Raw genomic sequence first — 19,904 nt, forward strand, 5'->3', positions numbered from 1 at the left:
ATCTACCATACACAGTTAGTTTCTTTTTTGTAATAAGATTCATCAGAGTCTTTTTAAACACTGATCATAAATGCAAAACAATCCTGCATGGCTTCTAACATATGTTTAACAAAATAACTGATCTTGTGTAAATTCTTAAAACTGGACAGGATATCAAACAATATTTCTCCTTCTCTTGTTTGTTTTTTTTCAAATGATTCATCCCTTACCTGGAAACCATGAGCTTCTCTAGGGTTTAATGGCTATAATCAGACTAATTATAATTAGTTTTCATACTAATTATCTTTAGAGGATTTTGCTCCTCAAATCCCACCTTACTCCCTTATTTTTTTTTGTTTTGTTTTGTTTTTTACAAAAAGACTATTTCAGGACTGCAAGCACCACATTTACTATATCCCACACATCTTTTCCCAAAAAAAATTAGCCTTCCAAAATTGGAATATGTTTTAAGCAGGGAAGCTGATTTTCTGCCCAAAATAGAAGCAAAAAAAAGCTGAAGGATGGCTGCCGCTTCTTCCAATCTCTTCCCTCCAACAGCCACATGAAGAGAGAGGAAGAGTCCAGAAGGAGCAGATTCAAAGGGTAGTATAGTAGGGTAGATGCCCCCTTCCCCTTTCGATTCCTGCTCCGCCCACAGTTTAAAATCAACTGCCCTGCAGTAGCTATGGCATTTGTATCCTATTACTAATTGTTCTTCATTCTAAAGCTGTTAATGACCCTTTCTCCTCTTTAATGGTCTTGATATTCCACTAGCCAAGGTATCCTTTCTTCAATAATCTTGTTGTCTGTTAGCTACTCCTGGTCTCCACTCTCCTATTTCACAGCCCTGCAGAATGTTTTTAGCTCTTTTCAAAATCCTAGACCTACCCATAGAGTCTTGTCTTCACCAGCAGCTACAGTTTCAGCTTTTGATTGAGCAGCCAGGAGTCAGAAATGTAACTATGTGACTGGAGCCCAGGGACAGCTGCTGCACAGAGCAGCAGTGGCGACTTTGGGTTGCCATCACACCACCAGCACAATTGTGCAGCTACAGCAACAGCCATTTTTTTCCAACTCCCCTATTCCCAAGTCAGCACCCAGGACAGCTGCCTCACCCTAGTTGCATCATTACCAAGGGCCACTGATAATTCAGCTGTGAAAGGATTAGCTAAGCAAGAAAGGAGGGGTGAATGAACTGAAGTGACTCTGCCCCTGGCCTATACAACCCTAATTTGGGAGGGGGGGGAAATCTTTTTTTCTTCATTTTGCCTTTCCTGTCTTATGTGGGGGCATTTCATATGTGGAAAAATAAGGTATATCTCTTTTGATTAAAGTTATGAACACAAAGGTGCTCGTAAATATTGTTTGTATCAAAATATTGGAGAAACCTTTGTATTTAAAATTCATAACCTTCATCTTTGCCATAAAAATGCCAAACCTTCATCTTTGCCATAAAATCTTTCTCCATAAAAAATGGAGAAAACACACATGGGCTTTTTTAAACACGTTCTAAATCTTTTCTTTAATCAGAAACCTCTTTCACACTGCTGCTTCAATGTGTGTGGTTTCAATTAAACCTCTTTCACCTTGCTGTTTCAAATGCTCTGTGGAATGCTTCTGGCCAAAACTTCCTGCCTGTCCCTATGTGCTTTTCTTGATATAGCTCTCAAAGTCCAATAAAACAAGTATGTCTTTATACTAATTAGAACAATTTTAACTGGATAAGAATAAAAACAAGACAAAATTGAATTGAAATTTAAATATTAGCACAAATGGTGAGGGTCTTTATACCCAACAATGTCCAACTAGCCAATGTAATGCCTAAACAAATAAAATATTTAAAGAACTTGAGACTTGGATTCAAACATTTTGCTGAATTGTGACAGACTTGAATATATATTTAAACTTTGTTATGGTTATAGGAGAGCCATTACATAACAGGATAGGAGAGGAGAGGTCTTAACCTTTTGTTTTGTCCAATTGCTTGCTCGTAACCTACGTCCTCCAGTCTAATATAATCTCTGTTTTCTCTCCTGTAAACTATTTCTTTCCATATGTGCAATCATTACCTGGTGACACTGGTGTAGCTTCTATAATCCTTTATCCCTGATCCAGCTCCATTTGATGTACATGTCAACACTCTTACTGACTTCAGTGATTCAGAATTAGACCTTTAATTTTTCAAAGGTTTGATCCTTAATAACACCATTTCAGAGACCCATCTCAGAGCCAGATCAAAGAATGGATTTCCAAATTTACCTTGCTGTTTGTAGAAGGTCCTATATTCATCTCTTGTATTACTCTTTCCATTTCAGTGGATAAATCTGGCCCCTAAATACAACATTTTCTAACATTCTCTGGTCTAAAGGGGAAAAATTAATATTTTACTGTCATAGGATTTTTGTGTTTATTATTAGGTAGGAGTGTAGATACCATCTTGGCAGAAAACGTATTTTTGTCCCAGCTTGATAAAATATTTAAGAGGTTAGTGTTATTTAATTTATCTAATGATTTAATTGTGAGGTGTAAGGAGGGGTTTACTGTGACATCAGGGCATGAATGGTTTCATTGTGTCTTATTTGACAAGTTGGTTAAATATGTCTAACAGCACTTATAGTTTCATTCTATAGTCAACTAAATTGCATCATTTCCTCATGTAAATTAAATTATACAACACAAACATTTCATATATTTTACATCAAATTCTTCCTGAATATGCAATATAAAACCACTCCCAATATTTTTATATTTAATATAAAAAATACATAAGTGTTACAGGTGCTCACAATTTTACAATGTGTATTCCTAAAATACATATTTGAAAGCAAATTTTTCAATGTAAATCTTAGGTACTATTAACTTCACATTTTTAATTTAGTTTTCTATCTATAAATGACATTTTGATGTCATTTGAAAAATATTGTGACTGGGAGCTTCAGACCTTTTTTTTTTACTTTTAATTAATTACTTATATTTTTTCCTATAAACAACTGATTTCCTCTGAAGTGTACCATAATAAATAATTAGCCCTTGTGTCTTACCTTAACATATCTATAAAAATGGATTGCTTTTAAGAATCATAAAAAATTGAGGTAGGAAAGACTTTTCGGGTCACGTAGTCAAACCGTCCTCACAAAAGATCATACTACTCTATTCCTACACAATCCCAGATAGATGTTTATCAAGCCTCTTGACAACTTCCACAAATCACAGAATCATACAATTTTAGAAAATGAGGGTTGGAAGGGACCTCAGGAGGTCATGAGGTGCTACAACTTTCTTAATCAGCTTGTTGCACTGTCATGCTGCTCTTACAAAATCTGGAGATTTAATCTACACGTGTTTCCTCCAGTTTAAACCCATTGCTGCATGTCTTACCTTCCATGGAAGAATGATGTTTCTCCATCTTTCCTATGACAGCATTTCCAATATTTGAAATAATCTTCTTTTTAATCTTCTTTTCTCTATGCTTCAGCTTTTGTTTGTGTAGCTTGCTTTCCAATCCTTTTATCCTTTTTATCACTACCACTGGAACCTTTCTATTTTTTCCACATTCTTCTCAAAACGTGTTTCCCAAAACTGGATGTGATAACTTTAGCTGAGGCCTTAAACATGCCTAGTAGAATAGTAATGTCACATCCTATATTATTGCAACTCAAAACTGCACTTACTTCCCACCCCCTCCAAAATCACATTGCTGAATCATTGAATTTTGACCTACAATGACCTCAAGCACCTTACTTATGTGTTTTTTCAACTTAATCTTTTCACCTTTTTTGTGATTTATCAAGATCCCTGCGGGCGCATCTACACAAGATGTTTACTGCACAGTTGACTAATTAGCTAATTAGCTGTGCAGTAAATGTTGTGTGTCTACCTATTAGCCTAGAGTAGATTAATTACCTCTGCAGCAGAATAGTTCTTGTAAATCATAAAACAGTAAATACAAATACTATCTTGCTGCGAAATGTTTTACTCCACAGCAATACACATGTAGATGCTGTCCCAGGTGGCTGGGGCACAAGGGTGAGTCAATGCAAGGGCTTTCTGCTGACTAGCCCCGCACTGAAGCAACCTTGTGCCCCAGCCAGCCCTCCACAGCATGCTGAGATAGGGAACACCCTGGAGGTGAATCCATCAAGCTCTACTTACTTAAAATCATTCATATTTGCCAAATTTTCCTAATGTGCTCTTTATTACAATATTCATCCCCTAGTCCCTATTCATATTCATTTTGCTAAACGTCTAGCCAAATTTTGCCCATTTACATTAACAGCTCACCTTCTCCACTGGTCATTGTTCATTGGCTTTTGTCACCTTCCCGCAAAGGACCTTATATAAAGCCTTCTTCATCCAGTAGCTAATGGAAAAGATGCTCTACCCAGCCCCAATCAGATGGATCCCATTACTACATGGCCACCCTCTTTCACAGAACATAACATCAGTCTACTGTTGGAGAAACCAAAACTCACAAACACCACCTTTTTATCCACTTAAGGTCCCTGTGTGGTCTTTTGCCTTTAACAAGGACATCAGCAGATCCAGGATTCCATAAAAGGTGGGTGTGGAAGCAGCAACTGGCACAACACTGACAGCTCCATCCCTGCTCAGGGGCAGACAGATCATGCCATAGGAACAGCCTCTGGGAACTTTTTCTTTTTTTAAGACCCTGAATCAGTAAGAATCCCTCCCACCCTCTCCAGACTCAGAACCCCTTCCCTTCTTCTTAATAGAATCATAGAAGTAGGGTTGGAAGGGACCTTGTAGACCTTCAGGTCCGACCCCCTACCTGGGCAGGAAGAAAACTGGGCTCAAGTGACCCCAGCCAGGTAGGCATCAAGCCACTTCTTAAAAACCCCCAAGGTAGGAGCCAGCACCACTTCCCTTGGGAGTCAGTTCCAGATCCTAGCCGCCCTAACTGTGAAGTATTTCCTATGGATGTCTAATCTAAACCTACTCTCCAACAACTTGTGGCCATTATTTCTTGTTATCCCGGGGGGCGCTAGGGGAAACAAGGTCTCCCCCAAACCCTTCTGGTCCCCGCTAGTGAGTTTATAGATGGTCACCAGGTCCCCCCTCAGCCTTCTCTTGTGAAGGCTGAACAGGTTCAGGTCCCGTAGCCTCTTATTGTAGGGTCTGCCCTGCTGTTCCCAGATCATGTGGGTGGCCCTCCCCTGGACCCTCTCAATGTTGTCCACATCCCTCTTGAAGTGGGGTGCCCAGAACTGGACACAGTACTCCAGCTGCGGCCTGACCAGTGTCACGTAGTGGGGGAGGATCACCTCCTTGGCCCTACTCAAGATGCACCTGTGGATACACGATAAGGTCCGGTTAGCCCTGCCGACCATGACCTCGCATTGTCAGCCTATGTTCATCTTGGAATCAATGATGACTCCAAGATCCCTTTCTGCCTCCGTGCACTCAAGAAGGGAGTTTCCCATCTTATAAGTGTGCTGCCGGTTACTACTGCCCAAGTGCAGCACCCGGCACTTGTCCGTATTGAAATGCATCCTGTTTTCGTTAGCCCACCCTTGCAACCTATCCAGGTCTTTCTGCAGTCTTTCCCTCCCTGCTAACATGCCCACCTCACCCTAAATTTTGGTATCATCAGCAAATTTGAACAGGTTGCTTTTCACCCCATCGTCCAAATCGCTGATAAAGAAATTGAACAGTGCAGGCCCAAGGACTGAGCCCTGGGGGACTCCGCTGCCCATTTCCCCCCAGGTCGAATATGACCCATCCACCACCACCCTCTGAGTATGACCCTTCAGCCAATTTGCAATCCATCTGACCATGTAGGCATCGATGCCACAGTCACCTAGTTTTTTAATGAGGATGGGGTGGGAGATAGTGTCAAAGGCCTTGCTGAAGTCCAGAAAGACTACATCCACGGCGACACATACATCCAATGCTTTTGTGACCTGATCATAAAAGGCAATCAGGTTGGTCTGACATGACCTGCCCCTAATGAAACCATCCTGGTTGCCCTTGAGCATCATCCCCGATGCCGGCCCATCACAGATGTGCTCCTTGATGATCTTCTCAAAGAGTTTCCCAGGATTGAGGTAAGACTGACGGGCCTATAGTTGCCTGGGTCCTCCCTCCTCCCTTTTTTAAAGATGGGGACCACATTGGCTATCTTCCAATCATCTGGCACCTGGCCCGAGCACCATGAGCACTCATAAAGCTGTGCCAAGGGCCCTGCAATAACCCCTGCTAGCTCCCTCAACACTCCAGGGTGGAGAGCATCTGGACCTGCTGATTTGAACACGTCCAGCCCCTCCAGAAGCACTGTAACCCGGTCCTCCTCAACCTTAGGTCTTGGGGCATTCTCCTCAAGTCTGTCTTGAATCATGGTGGGGGAGTCCCGGTCCCTGCACAAGAAAATGGAGGTGAAGAAATTGTTAAAGAGGTCTGCCTTCTCCTCTGGCGCAACCACCAGATTGCCCAGCGTATCTTGCAGGGGCCCCACATTTCCTGGCACCTTCTTCATCCTCCCTATATAGTTGAAAAAGGACTTTTTACGATCTTTGATCTTGGACGCTAGTCCTAGCTCTATGTCTGCCTTAGCTTTCCTAACAGCCCCACTACAGGCCTGAGTAGTGGAAGTATACTCCTCTTTGGAGATGGCCCCCTGCTTCCACTGGATGTACACCACCTTTTTGGCAACCAGGCATTCCCGGATGTCCTTGGTGAGCCAGGGGGGCTTTTGGGCACTCTTGCCCGCCTTGCTTCTTGTTGGGATCATCATCCCTTGTGCCCTGAGTATCGTCTCTTTAAGGAACGACCACTCATCTTGGGTACTGAGTTCCCCTGCCCTTGAGAACCCCAGTGCCTCTCCCGCCAATCTCCTCAACTCTTTGAAGTTGGCCCTCTTGAAGCCTAGGGCTACCGCCTTGCTGCAGGCCCTTGTCACCCTGCGCTGGATGATGAATTCCAGCAAGCGATGATCGCTATCACCCAGGTGGTCAAGGACCTGGAGCCCCCTTACCAGATCATCGCCTGTGGCCAGGAACAGGTCCAACAGGGCATTCCCTCTGGTGGGACTGTGCACCCCCTGGGTTAAGTAGAGGTCCTGTATCTCGGCCAGGAACCTCCTGGAACAGTCTGACCTGGCTGACTGCTCCTCCCAGCAGATGTCTGGGTAATTTAGATCACCCATGACAACTACATCCCTTGCCTTAAATGCCTCTGCAAGCTGGCCCAAAAATTCCCAGTCCAGCTCCTCCCCTTGGTTGGGGGGTCTGTAGTAGACCCCCACCATTAAATCCCTCTCCCCACGACCCCCTTGTATCTTGACCCAAAGCACTTCAGCTTGCCCCCCCCTCCGACCTCATTTTGCTGGCAGAGGATGTGTATTGCTCTTTGACATAGAGCGCCACACCCCCTCCCTTCCTTCCTTCTCTATCCCGCCTATAGAGCCTATAGCCCCTAATGCTAACTGCCCAGTCATGGGATGAATCCCACCACGTTTCTGTAATCCCTGCTATGTCTGGGTTTGAACTGGCTATTCTCAGGGCGAGTTCCTGCTCAGTAGCACTTCCCCCATTTCTTCTATCTGGGCACAGGAAGAGGAGACCCAACCACCAACACCACCAACTCTTCTCTGCTGCAGCTAGAGATGTGATGAGCAGCCGCTCAGAAAGTCAAGCTTGGCCAGAGACAGCAGCAGCAGTGGGTAGGTTCCCCGTCCAATGCTGGTGGGGAACACCAAGGGAGTGAAAACTTTCTTCTCTCCCTGGCTAAGTCTGGATCCCCATGCAGTTGCTTCCCACAACCCTGGCTGGAGTGGGAGAGGAACAGCTCTGGGGCCCCCAGGTCAGCTGGGGACAGAGAGAACAGTGGGCAGTGTTACAAGGCTGAGGGGATTCTTGAGGGTGTTTACTTATATAGTGTACGCAGTCTCTACAGATAGATAGCACCAACCTGCATTCAGCCTTTTAGCATTCTTATATCTGCATGAATTGTGTTATTTGATATAAAGGTCATTTTGATTTGTCTTATATTATAGCCAAAACCATTTTAGTGGGCCAGTGATTACCTTAAGTGTTCCTCACCTATTCACCCTTGGAAGAGGCAATCACTGAGAATTAGGATCTGATAGGAGAGTGTTTACTCATAAATAGGTGCTTTCAGACAATGATACATTTACATTTTAAAAGGAGAAACCTTAATTTAAATAGCACCCTGGAACAGGAAGAGCATTTCTAACTGGGGAGAATTAGGTGAGAGACAGTTTATTGGATTAGTATTCTTCATGTCTGAAAGGATGCATATATTTTCCCAAGCCTAAAAGATTTTTTTTTTAGATCAGGCTGGTAAACACATGCATCTTTTGGGTGGAGGGGGGGGAGGAAGTTATATGCATAATAAGGGACCCTGAATATTCAGTGAGTGATGTATGTAAATGGCAGATAATACATTGTACTTAAGCTCTGCCTTGAGAGCAGGGGTGGGTCTTCAGTTTTCATAAGAAACTGGGGAAACACCCAAGTCCCTCAATCTAGGTTAAGCAGACTGAGTAAAGTGAGCTGGGATGGGAAACTGCAGTGTCCTGGCAGAGGGATCAGACAGAAACTGCTTTCTAACCTGTTAAGGTTTGGTAGCAACTGCAATTTTTGATTTAAGTTGCAGGGTAAGACTAGGTTATTGTTCTGATATTTTCTTTTGTTTGTTTATTTTTATATCTCTGTATCGCAACATATGGTTACTAATTTCTAACATTTGTTCTCATTTTTATAAATCTGTTTGTCATCTTTTATAACCCACTTATTGTCAATGATAACTGTGATTCCAGAACATTTGACCAGACAGGCAGACGCCTTCTAAGGAAGGGGGGAATGTAACATTTCTGAGAGTGTGACTAGATAATGGTGTGATTCTGCTGGCTGACAAAAATCTCCTCTGCTAAGAGCGGGCAACACCTGCGTGAGACAGGAAAGGCCAAGGTGCCCTGGGCCAAGGAGATGGCCCCTGGCACATCTTGGCTGGTTCTCATTGGTCAAGCAGCAGATGGCAGGGAAGGGTTTGGGGCAGAAAGGCAACACTAAAGATGCATGAGCAGCCTCAGAGTATCTCAGAGGCACACCCAGCCACATCCAGAGGTGGGCATTCACAAGCAGGTGTCTCCTTCCTATGCCCAGAGGCACAAGTACAGAGGTGAGGGGGGAATAGGAGAGGAGGAGAGGAGAGTTGCCTCTGAGCATAGAGGGGAAGGGAGAGTGTACCATGAGGCAGGGTGATTCCTCCCTGTTTCAGGGACTTTAAAGAGTCCTCAGCTGCTGCTCTATAGTATGGTCTGGGCTCCGTAGGGGACTCAGATATTCAAAGCTGAAGGAAACAAGAACCACCAAGCTATGCTGTGGAAAGGGTGAGGTATGTCTGTGCCCCTAAACAAGGATGATCAGTGCAAGAACCATTTGGGACCAAAATCATTTTATCCTCTTGCCCACAGCCTCATAAACTTCTTGATCTGCTCAGGTTCATTCCTGAGTTGGAAGATACTAATACGAAGATTTAAATTGAATATTTATAGCCAGAAAACTGCCATGACTTTTTGAAGCACTTTAGATGCAGCATATATTAAGAGTTTTGTAACCTCTTAAAATCCATTTTCATTCCAAAATAGTTTCTAAAATACTTTACAGGGTTACCATAGTTCTCTTTTTGAAATAGGAACACCTGTCAGGAGGAAAGGGGGTAGGAGAGAAAGGGGGCATATGATGGTGGGGGGAGGGGCAGTGATCTGCCCATGCCCTGCCCTTTCCCCTCACTCCCAAGCCACAGGCCCCCCAACCCTGCTGCTGCCCCTCACTCCTGACCCACAGTACCCTGCCCTCCAGACCACACTGGTGCCCCTCACTCCTGACCCACAGCCCCCTATCCCCCCAGCCCTGCTGCCCACACAGTTTCCTGCCGCCCCCAAAGAACCTCCCCACCCCGTTCCCCCACCTTCTGCAGCTGCTGAGGCCCACGCACAGACCATTTGATAGCCCAGCCTCCAATTACTTTCCCCCACTGCCCTCAGCTCCAAGCAGCTGGAGCAAGCTGGGAAGTACAGGGAAAGCAGAGGCAGAGCAAAATCTCAGACATTGGTAGGTACTTTAAAAAAAAAATCACCTGAACAGAAATGGGAGGACCCAAAAAAGGACATGTCTGGGAAAACCTTGTCATATGGTAACCCTACTTAAGAAACTTTTTTAAAGTATATTTTATTCTCTGAATGGTTTGTATGCTAAACTAAACAATGGATTACCTTTGAGAAGATATTCAAACTAATTCATCTGAATATAGAATTGACCTTGGCGTAATAAATGAAATTACCAACAAATTAAACAGAATCTTCCTAGCTCCTTCTGTTTACCTAATGCTGGATAGTACTGTCTGTACTTTCATGAACATCTTTCTTGCTCATTATTTGGTGACAAATCTTAGCAATAGCAGAAAATGAAGCTCTTTTAGATTGCTACTGATTGAACCCAAAGCCAGGTAATCCGTGAGCCTTTCAGGAACTGGATGTTTTCCAGTTTCCTAGTTGTTCACTGCTTTGTCATTCAACTGCCCCAAGCCTATTCACTTGTGATTTCTAATATACTTTCACATCGGGATGATTTTTCATTACTTTATTTCTGTAATAACACATGCCCATAGCTGCAGGTTAATATTACAGAAAGAAATTGACCTGAGGAGATTCATGTTAAATATTCTGCCCAGTAGCCTTGTAGGAATCAAGAATAAGGTTTAGGGTTCTAAAGAAAGTCATTTATTTTTAGTGGCTTTTATATTGAATGATTTTCTTATTAGATATAAAAGTTTATATAGCCACTGTATAGTCTGTGTCGTAAAGCTGAAAGATTAAGAAAAAAAATGTAAGTAATAAACTTAAATCTATAGTTCTGACCAGAATTAAACAATGCTTTCTTTACAATCTTAGAAATATTAGTTGTGGGATGGAATTAAGGATCATATTAACCTACTATCATGCTTGATTTTCTTTTTATTTAAACTACACTTGATTTTACTTTTATTTACATTAGTAGCATGTGTAATTTAATTGTATGCTTTTATCAATAACCACAAACTATGTAATTACATTATTGTATCATATATATTGTTATTGTTAATTCCATTGTATTGTTTCAGTCAAAGCTGTAAATTAACTACTACTACTACTAACCTACTATCTGATCAAACTCTATCATATGGTGATATTTTAGCAAAGCCAAAGGGTCATCTCAACCTATGTTTCCTCCAGTCTAGCTGGGCCCTGCTGTTATTCCACAAGATTTTTTTTATCTTTCTCTGTTAATTTGATTGTTAAGTCCTTACGAGTCTTAAAAAGGAAACTACATCTGGGAAAGTGAATCATTATTTAAATCTTCTGAAAGTGCTCTAAGTGTACAGGGAACAAAGGAACTTAGAAAACTCTCTACGTGTTTGAAATACTTGATGGAAAAGTTTGAAGCATGAAAGATGTAAGAAAATAAGTTCCACTAATTTAAGCTTCATTTTACGAAATTCATGCTCACATAGTACAGACAAAGCTTTTGAAAACTCACTGATGTCTGAATGCTCATTCTCTGCTTTTTCTTTTTGCAGTGATTTTAAAATAATAAATCTTTAAAAGTGTTTTCATTTTATCTCATTTCATTTGCATCTTACAGCATGTTGTGTGCTTTGCGATAAAGTGGTAGAAACATTTTTTTTTTAGATGTAAAGCAAATCTTATGGCTTTTTTCTTGTTTCAGGGGAGTGGAGGAGAAGGATTTGAAGGAAAACATCAAAAATGAAATGGGTATATACTATTATAAAACAAATGGAAGGTGAACCATAAAAATGTAAGACTGGCCAAGACCTTAGGAGATCTGTCTGCACTAAGGCAATTTCAGATGTGATTAGACCACCCCTGACTCATATTTGTCTAAAATATTCTTTTAAATGTTTATTTTTTATGTTTTTATTTTTTAAACACATAGGCCACATCCTGATGAGTGTGCACTTGCAGGGATGCACATTTCCTGTGTGACAAATAGCAACAGCACATATTTGAACACCTATAATGATGAGCACCAGTCAGTCAGTCAGTCAATGACCAACTATTTATTCTACAGCATTAGAATAGGTGCATTAATATTTTACTTTATTGCCTGCTCCTTCAGTTGCTTTGTATCAAAGACTTTTGTGTCTGTTTCATAATGTAAACTATATAAATAAGGTGTTTCAACTATAAGCCATCTGCTTTAACATAATTTGTTCAGAATATAACATAAGGAATGCCATGTTGGATCAGACTTCAAATCTGTCTGGTCCAGTATCCTACATCTCATAGTATCAGAGAGTAAATGCTAAGAAGAATATTTACACATGGCCTTCTTGCCGTTCTTCTCTTTCAGGGCACAGACAGAAGTACAGATCTCCACTGTAACTGATAACACTTTGCAGGAAGTGTTCTGAGGTCAAACAATCCCCTTGAATAAACAGAAGTTCATTGTTTCAGGGGGAAGAGAATGGATCCTGCAGCTGGATTCCCCTAGCATTGGCCCCTCCTCTCTAACAGCTCAATTTTCTGTTTTGTTTTCTAATACTTATTTATCTTTTTAATTTGAACTAAATGATGGACTGATGTTTTCAAAGAATTATCCACAAAAATTCCAAAATCTTTTTCTTGAGTAGTGACAGCTAATGTGGAACCCATCACCATATGTGTTTATCTCAGTTTATTCTTCCCTGTGGACGCATCAACACATGAAATTAGCATGCCTAAATAAACTCTGGCACAGTTCACACCAGAATCAGCTGGTCCTGGGTAAAGTAGCTTTACATGTGCCCAGGACTGCAGCAATTCGACACAGGGTGGTTCTGGGTACATGTCAAGACATTGCACCTGGGAGCAGCTGACTTGGAGCAGGGGGCTGAGACGTCAGTCATGGGCTCCAGGTGGCAGCACTAGGCAGCAAAGGGACTGCCCAGGGAACAAGGGTGCTACAATGTAGGGCTAGCTCGCAGACAGCCCCCACACAGTAGAACTCTGACACTCCTGCCAGCCCTGGACACCATCTACGTGTATGTTGCTTCGCGCTCAAGTACTCTGCCATAGGATAGTACTTGTCCTCAGCAGTACTATCCTATGGCAGAGTTAATTTGTTTACTTCACCTTAATAGGGGCACATGAGTAGACTGTGATACTTTACTGCAGAGCTAATTAGTCTACTCAGCAGTAAAGTGCATGTGTAGATGCACCCAGTGTGCATTACTTTGCACTTATCAACATACAACTTCATCTGCCATTTTGTTGCCTGATCCTTCTGCAGTTCTTCGTAATCAGCTGCTTTTAACCACCTTGAATAAGTTGATGTTTTATTTCTAATACGGGGAAGTGGGAAGCAAAATTTAAAATAAAAAAAAGTGAGAATAAATGTACTTCTCTCAGCTTAATCATTATTCAAATGATTAGTCTGCTATTTTTAAATGCATGTAAACTGCATATTTATCATTCTTAATTTATCAAATTCTATTTTATGATGAAAATAGGGATTCAGAAAATCTGAAATTTGCAAACCCTTTACAATGTGAAATGTATTAACAAAAATACTATACATAAGATATGGACAATGATCTTACCATTAATTAGGCTTCAGTTGGAGCATTATGTTTTGGAATGTAGAGACTTTGGAAAGGATCCAGAGGTGGACAAAGATTGAAAGCAAGAAATTTGAAGAAAGGTTGAAAGAAGCAGGTAAGCTTAGTTTGGAGAAATAAAGATTAAGGGAGGATATCATAGCAATTTTCAAATATTAGACATGTTGCCATACAGAAGATGGAGAAGTATTCTTCTCCCTTGCCATGACAGGCAGGGCATGTAGCAATGTGTTTAAACATCAAAGCAGATTTAAAAATAAAATATCTGGAAATATTTCCCAACTCTAAGAGCAGTAGACAATGTAACGAGTTGACTAGGGATATCATGCAATCTCTTTTACTGGAAATTTTCAATCAGAAGCTGGGTAAATATCTGGTTTGAAGAACATCATAACCTGCATCTGTGCAGAGTTGGACTACCTGACATGTGAGGTATTTTTCCAACCCTATCATTGTTTTTTATTAAGTGGTAGAATAGAAAGCATTTCAGAAAATATTTTAGAGTGTCTATACCTCATTTATTAATGCTGGTTAATTGCTATTTTAGCAGAAATAATTCAGTTCCCTCTTTGGGGGGTGGTTACTATTTATCTAATTATTATTTTATAGTGATAGTCAACTCCTGAAGTTGTTTCATAGTTTTCAGAACATTTAATTTTTGCTCACATCTCCTACAGATACTAAATTATCATGTTTTTATTACTTTACACCCCTAAAAAGCCAGTAGATTCCACCTGTATGTGTCTTCTGTTCTTGGGTACTGGGTAAGTCTCCCATGTTTTATCTTCCCTACTTCCCCCCCCCCCCACTCAAAAAAAAAAAATCAAAAAATGGTAATAATCTATGTAAAGGTCAGCAGACTGATTATTCAGCAGGTCTAGTACTAATCTGTAGAAAAAGATTTGTGAATTTCTCTTTAAATTAGATCCTATGGAGTACATTTAAGAGTACTGTGACAGTATTGTGCCAGCAGTCTCTCTCTTACTGTTGATTAATGCAGACATACCTAGCAAAAAATCAGCACAGTATTAAAGAGTTTCCTTTTGAAAACCTTGATTACTCTTTTTTTTTCTTCATGCTTGATTTTCTGTTGTGACTGTCCTTACACTGTTTGAGGGTAATCTGTACTGCAGGGTGATTTAGGTTGCAATGAGCCTAGGGCTGTTGAACTGGCTCAAGTGCTCCTTCATACCAAAGCTGGCTCATGTCCAAATAGCTAAAGCATCTTCCACACTAAACTGAAGTTTGCAGTAGTTCTGTAACAGCCTTTTTTTACAGAAGGCACCTTTGATACTTGTCAGAGGAATGCCTTTTTCCAAAAATACAGCAGCATAGAGGAACTCAGGCCAAATTTGGGGATTCTTACCCATTCAAATTGAGCAGTTTTTGATGAATAAAGACCTTCCCACTGCAGTCTCCTGGGTCCTCTGTACTTATTGGATGAACGAGTTACAATATGCTGAAAAGCCTGGGGTGTTCTTCAGGGATTTTCAAAAACTACGTAGGGGACTTCCAGAGGGACACTCACAAAAATGTTGCTCCGATACAGAGGTGCTTCAGGAATGAGTCAGGAAGCAGACACAGGCACTTCTTGTCTAAAACACTACCCTCATGTGCAGGTGCTTTGTGGCCAGCCTGAACAGGACATCTATGATCATAACTCATTTTTCCTCCACATTTCTCAAATGTAGCCCCCACTCAGCATCAAATAGCTGCACTAGCAACTTAGGCAGTAAAAAAAAAAAAAAAAAAAAAAAAAAAAGTTACTTTAACATATTAGTGCAAAATATATAACAGGAAAATCATGTTTCCACAGAATGCTATCCAAAATACCCTACACACACACACCATAAACATTCCATTGCCTTCACCAGCTAAGGAACAGATATGAACGCCTCATGCCTCTCAAGGCTGGGGGAGCATGGTGACTGCAGGCAGCGGGGAGCTCCCGCACACAGCTGCACTGATGCTGGTGGTGAGGGCAGGCCAAGCGGAGCCTGCCTACAGGCAGCCACAGCATTGTTTAACCCTCCAGCAGCTGCGGAGCCCCCCCGCTGACCCCCAGCACAGCCGAGGTAAGCGGGTCCCGTGGAGAGAGGGGGCTAACCCCTTAGTGTGTGTGTGGGAGGCGGCGGCTGAGTAGAACCGGGCCGGGTCAAGCCCCGCCCAGGCCCCTACTTCGCCCAGCCCCCCAGGGAGCCACGCGACCGGAGCCGCACGAACAGGCTGCACAAACAGGTGCGCTTCTCTGCCGGCGCGTGAGTTAGCGTGGAGTTCGCACTGGAGGGAGTGCGGGTGGGCGCCGGACCCTGCCTGCGCACCCCCCAGGGTAGACAGTCCCAGCCGTAGCCAGCCTACCTGAGGCATGACACGGATGGGCACGCGCCGCACCCCGAGGGTCCCCTCGGGCTCCGCGGCCCCCCCCTCTGGCACCTCAGAGACGGCCACCCAGACGGAGCCCCTGATTCCGGGCTCCATGCAGATGGAGCCCCTGGCTCTCGGCTGTGGGGCTGCCTGTCCCTTTTTCAGGCTCTGGGGCCTGGGAGCATGGCGACCTCCCTTTGCGGGGTCTGCTCCCTTTTGGGGTCTCTGGCGCACCAGCTGGAGGAGCTCCAGGCCACAGTCCACAAACTGCGTGCCATCAGGGACTGCGAGCAGGAGATAGACTCCTACTGCCAGGCCCTTCTCCCCCGGGAGGCAGAGGGTAGATCACAGTCTCCCTCCAGGCCAGAGGAGGACTCTGGGACCTCCTGCTGTGTCCAGCCAGGGGCATGGACCAAGGTGGTCAAGGGCCCTAAGGCCCGCCGCACCAAGGCCCCTGCCCCGCCACAACTGAGCAACAGGTATGCACCTCTTGCTGCCCCAGCAGAGCCTGCTGAGTTGCCGGCCCCCACAGGCAACATGGGCCTAACTGCAGCTCCCGCCCCTGCTCTCCCCAAGACAAAAGGTAAGGTGTTTGTTGTGGGAGACTCCCTCCTGAGGGGGACTGAGGAGCCAATCTGCCACCCTGACCCCTTAGCCCGGCAAGTCTGCTGCTTCCCAGGGGCCCGCATCCAGGACATTGCGGAGAGGATCCCCAAGCTCCTCAAACCCACAGACCACTATCCCATGCTCCTTATTCATGTGGGCACCAATGACACGGCTCGGAGCACTCCCAGCCAGGTCATGAGGCGCTACAGGGATTTGGGAGCGGGGCTTAAGGGTCTGGGGGCACAGGTGGTGTTCTCGTCGATCCTCCCAGTCTCAGGCTATGGGCTGAGAAGGGACAGGAGGATCTATGTGGTCAACCAAAGACTGCGGCGCTGGTGTCGTCAGGAAGGCTTTGGCTTTCATGACCACAGCCCACTGTTTGGCAAGAGAGGCAGCGAGCTGCTGGGAAGAGATGGCCTCCACCTCTCTCCCCTAGGGAGGAGGCTCTTCTCAGCCAGACTGACTGACCTGCTCCACTGGGCTTTAAACTAAGCCCGCTGGGGGACAGGGGGACTACCGCCACTGCTGGCCCGCTGAGCAATCCTTGCAAAGCCAGCGGATCACGGCACTCAAGGGAGCCCACCCCAGCCCCAGCCCTGGTAAAATCTGTGGGCAAGGAAGGAGCCCCCCAGGGGCCACTTGCCTGCCTGTACACTAATGCCAGGAGCTTGGGGAATAAGCAGGAGGAGCTCATCCTCCTGCTCAGTGCAAACAATTACGATGTCATAGGGATCACGGAGACCTGGTGGGACTCCACCCATGACTGGACCACAGGGATAGATAGCTATACCCTGTACAGGAGGGATCGTGTAGAGAAAAGGGGCGGGGGTGTAGCTCTCTATGTTAAGGAAAGCTACGCATCCCTGCAAGCCAATATTGGCGACCAGTGTGGACGGCTGGAGACCCTCTGGGTTAAAATCCATGGGGAACACGGCACAGGGGACACAATGGTGGGAGTCTATTACAGACCTCCCACCCAAAGTCCTGAGCTAGACCAGGAGTTTGCCCAGGAACTGGCTGAGGCAGCTTGCTCCAGGACCATGGTTGTCATAGGTGACTTCAATTACCCAGACATCTCGTGGGAGGATCGTTCAGCAAAATCTGAGTGGTCGCAGAGCTTCCTCTCATGCGTGGATGACATCTACCTGACTCAAGAAGTCTATGGGCCAACGAGAGGCAAAGCACTGCTCAACCTGGTACTGGCTACTGGGGCAGACCTAATCAGCGACCTAGTGATCGATGGGAAGCTGGGTGACAGCGACCACGAGCTGATCACCTTCACCATCCGCCGAAAAGCTGGCAAGTCGGTCAGCAACACGGAAGTCCTTGACTTCAGGAAAGCCGACTTTGACAAGCTCAGGAGGCTTGTCAGCGAGGCCCTAAGGGACCGTGACCACAGGGAGAGGGGAGTTCAAGAAGAGTGGTTGCTCCTCAAGGGAGCGATCCTCAATGCACAAACTAAGTCTATTCCATCTCGGAGGAAAGGCAACAAGAGGGCACAGAAGCCCCCCTGGCTCTCCAGGGACCTAGCAGACCTCCTGAGGCTAAAAAGAAAGGCCTACAAAGGATGGAGGATGGGAGTCACCTCCAAGGAGGATTATTCTGCACTGGTCCGGTCCTGTAGGGAGCTGACCAGGAAAGCCAAGGCTGCAACTGAACTCCAGCTAGCTTTGAGCATCAAGGACAATAAAAAGTCCTTTTTCAGATATGTGGGGAACTGGAGGAAAAGCAGGGGCAACGTTGGACCCCTGCTGAACCAGATGGGGCAACTGACAACTGACGCCCAGGAAAAAGCCAAGCTATTAAATAGGTACTTTGCGTCGGTCTTTCATCAGCCCCATGGGACGCCCATGCCCGCTACTGGGCCGGGAAGTCCGGGTGAGGGTGATCCCCTGCCCTCCATTAATGCTGACTTCGTGAAGGAACATCTTGAGAAGCTGGATACCTTCAAGTTAGCTGGCCCTGACAATCTTCACCCCAGGGTACTCAAGGAGCTGGCGAGCATCATAGCCCAGCCTCTAGCGCAGATCTTTGAAAACTCTTGGCACTCTGGTGTAGTGCCCGAAGACTGGAAGAAGGCCAATGTGGTGCCTATCTTCAAGAAAGGGAGGAAAGTGGATCCGGCTAACTATAGGCCCATCAGCCTGACTTCTATCCCGGGGAAGATCTTAGAAAAGTTTATTAAGGAGGCCATCCTTAATGGACTGGCAGACGCCAACATCTTAAGGGATAGCCAGCACGGGTTTGTTGTGGGTAGGTCTTGCTTGACCAATCTCATTTCCTTCTACGACCAGGTGACCTATCACCTGGACAAGGGAGATGAGATTGATGTCATATATCTTGACTTCAAAAAAGCCTTCAATCTGGTGACCCATGATCGTCTCTTGGAGAAACTGGCCAATTGTCGCCTTGGGTCCTCCACGATCCACTGGCTGGAAAATTGGCTCCGGGGTCGGACCCAGAGGGTAGTAATTGATGGAAGTCACTCATCGTGGTGTCCTGTGACCAGTGGGGTCCCCCAGGGCTCTGTCCTTGGACCCATACTGTTCAACATCTTCATTAATGATGTGGACACTGGAGTCAGAAGCGGACTGGCCAAGTTCGCCGATGACACCAAACTTTGGGGCAAAGCATCCACACCAGAAGACAGGCGGATGATCCAGGCTGACCTGGACAGGCTCAGCAAGTGGGCGGATGAGAATCTGATGGTGTGCAACGCCGATAAATGCAAGGTTCTCCACCTTGGGAAGAAAACCCGCAGCATCCTTATAGGCTCAGCAGTGCTATGTTGGCTAGCACTATGCAAGAAAGAGACTTGGGGGTCATCATTGACCACAAGATGAACATGAGCCTGCAATGCGATGCTGCGGCTAGTAAAGCAACCAAAACGCTGGCTTGCATCCATAGATGCTTCTCAAGCAAATCCCGGGATGTCATTCTCCCCCTGTACTCGGCCTTAGTGAGGCCGCAGCTGGAGTACTGAGTCCAGTTTTGGGCTCCACAATTCAAAAAGGATGTGGAGAAGCTTGAGAGAGTCCAGAGAAGAGCCACGCGCATGATCAGAGGTCAGGGAAGCAGACCCTACGATGACAGGCTGAGAGCCCTGGGGCTCTTTAGCCTGGAAAAGCGCAGGCTCAGGGGTGATCTGATGGCCACCTACAAGTTTATCAGGGGTGACCACCAGTATCTGGGGGAACGTTTGTTCACCAGAGCGCCCCAAGGGATGACGAGGACGAATGGTCACAAACTACTACAAGATCGTTTCAGGCTGGACATAAGGAAGAATTTCTTTACTGTCCGAGCCCCCAAGGTCTGGA

Source organism: Alligator mississippiensis, chromosome 2, assembly GCF_030867095.1.
Source record: "Alligator mississippiensis isolate rAllMis1 chromosome 2, rAllMis1, whole genome shotgun sequence".
NCBI classification, from domain to species: domain Eukaryota; kingdom Metazoa; phylum Chordata; order Crocodylia; family Alligatoridae; genus Alligator; species Alligator mississippiensis.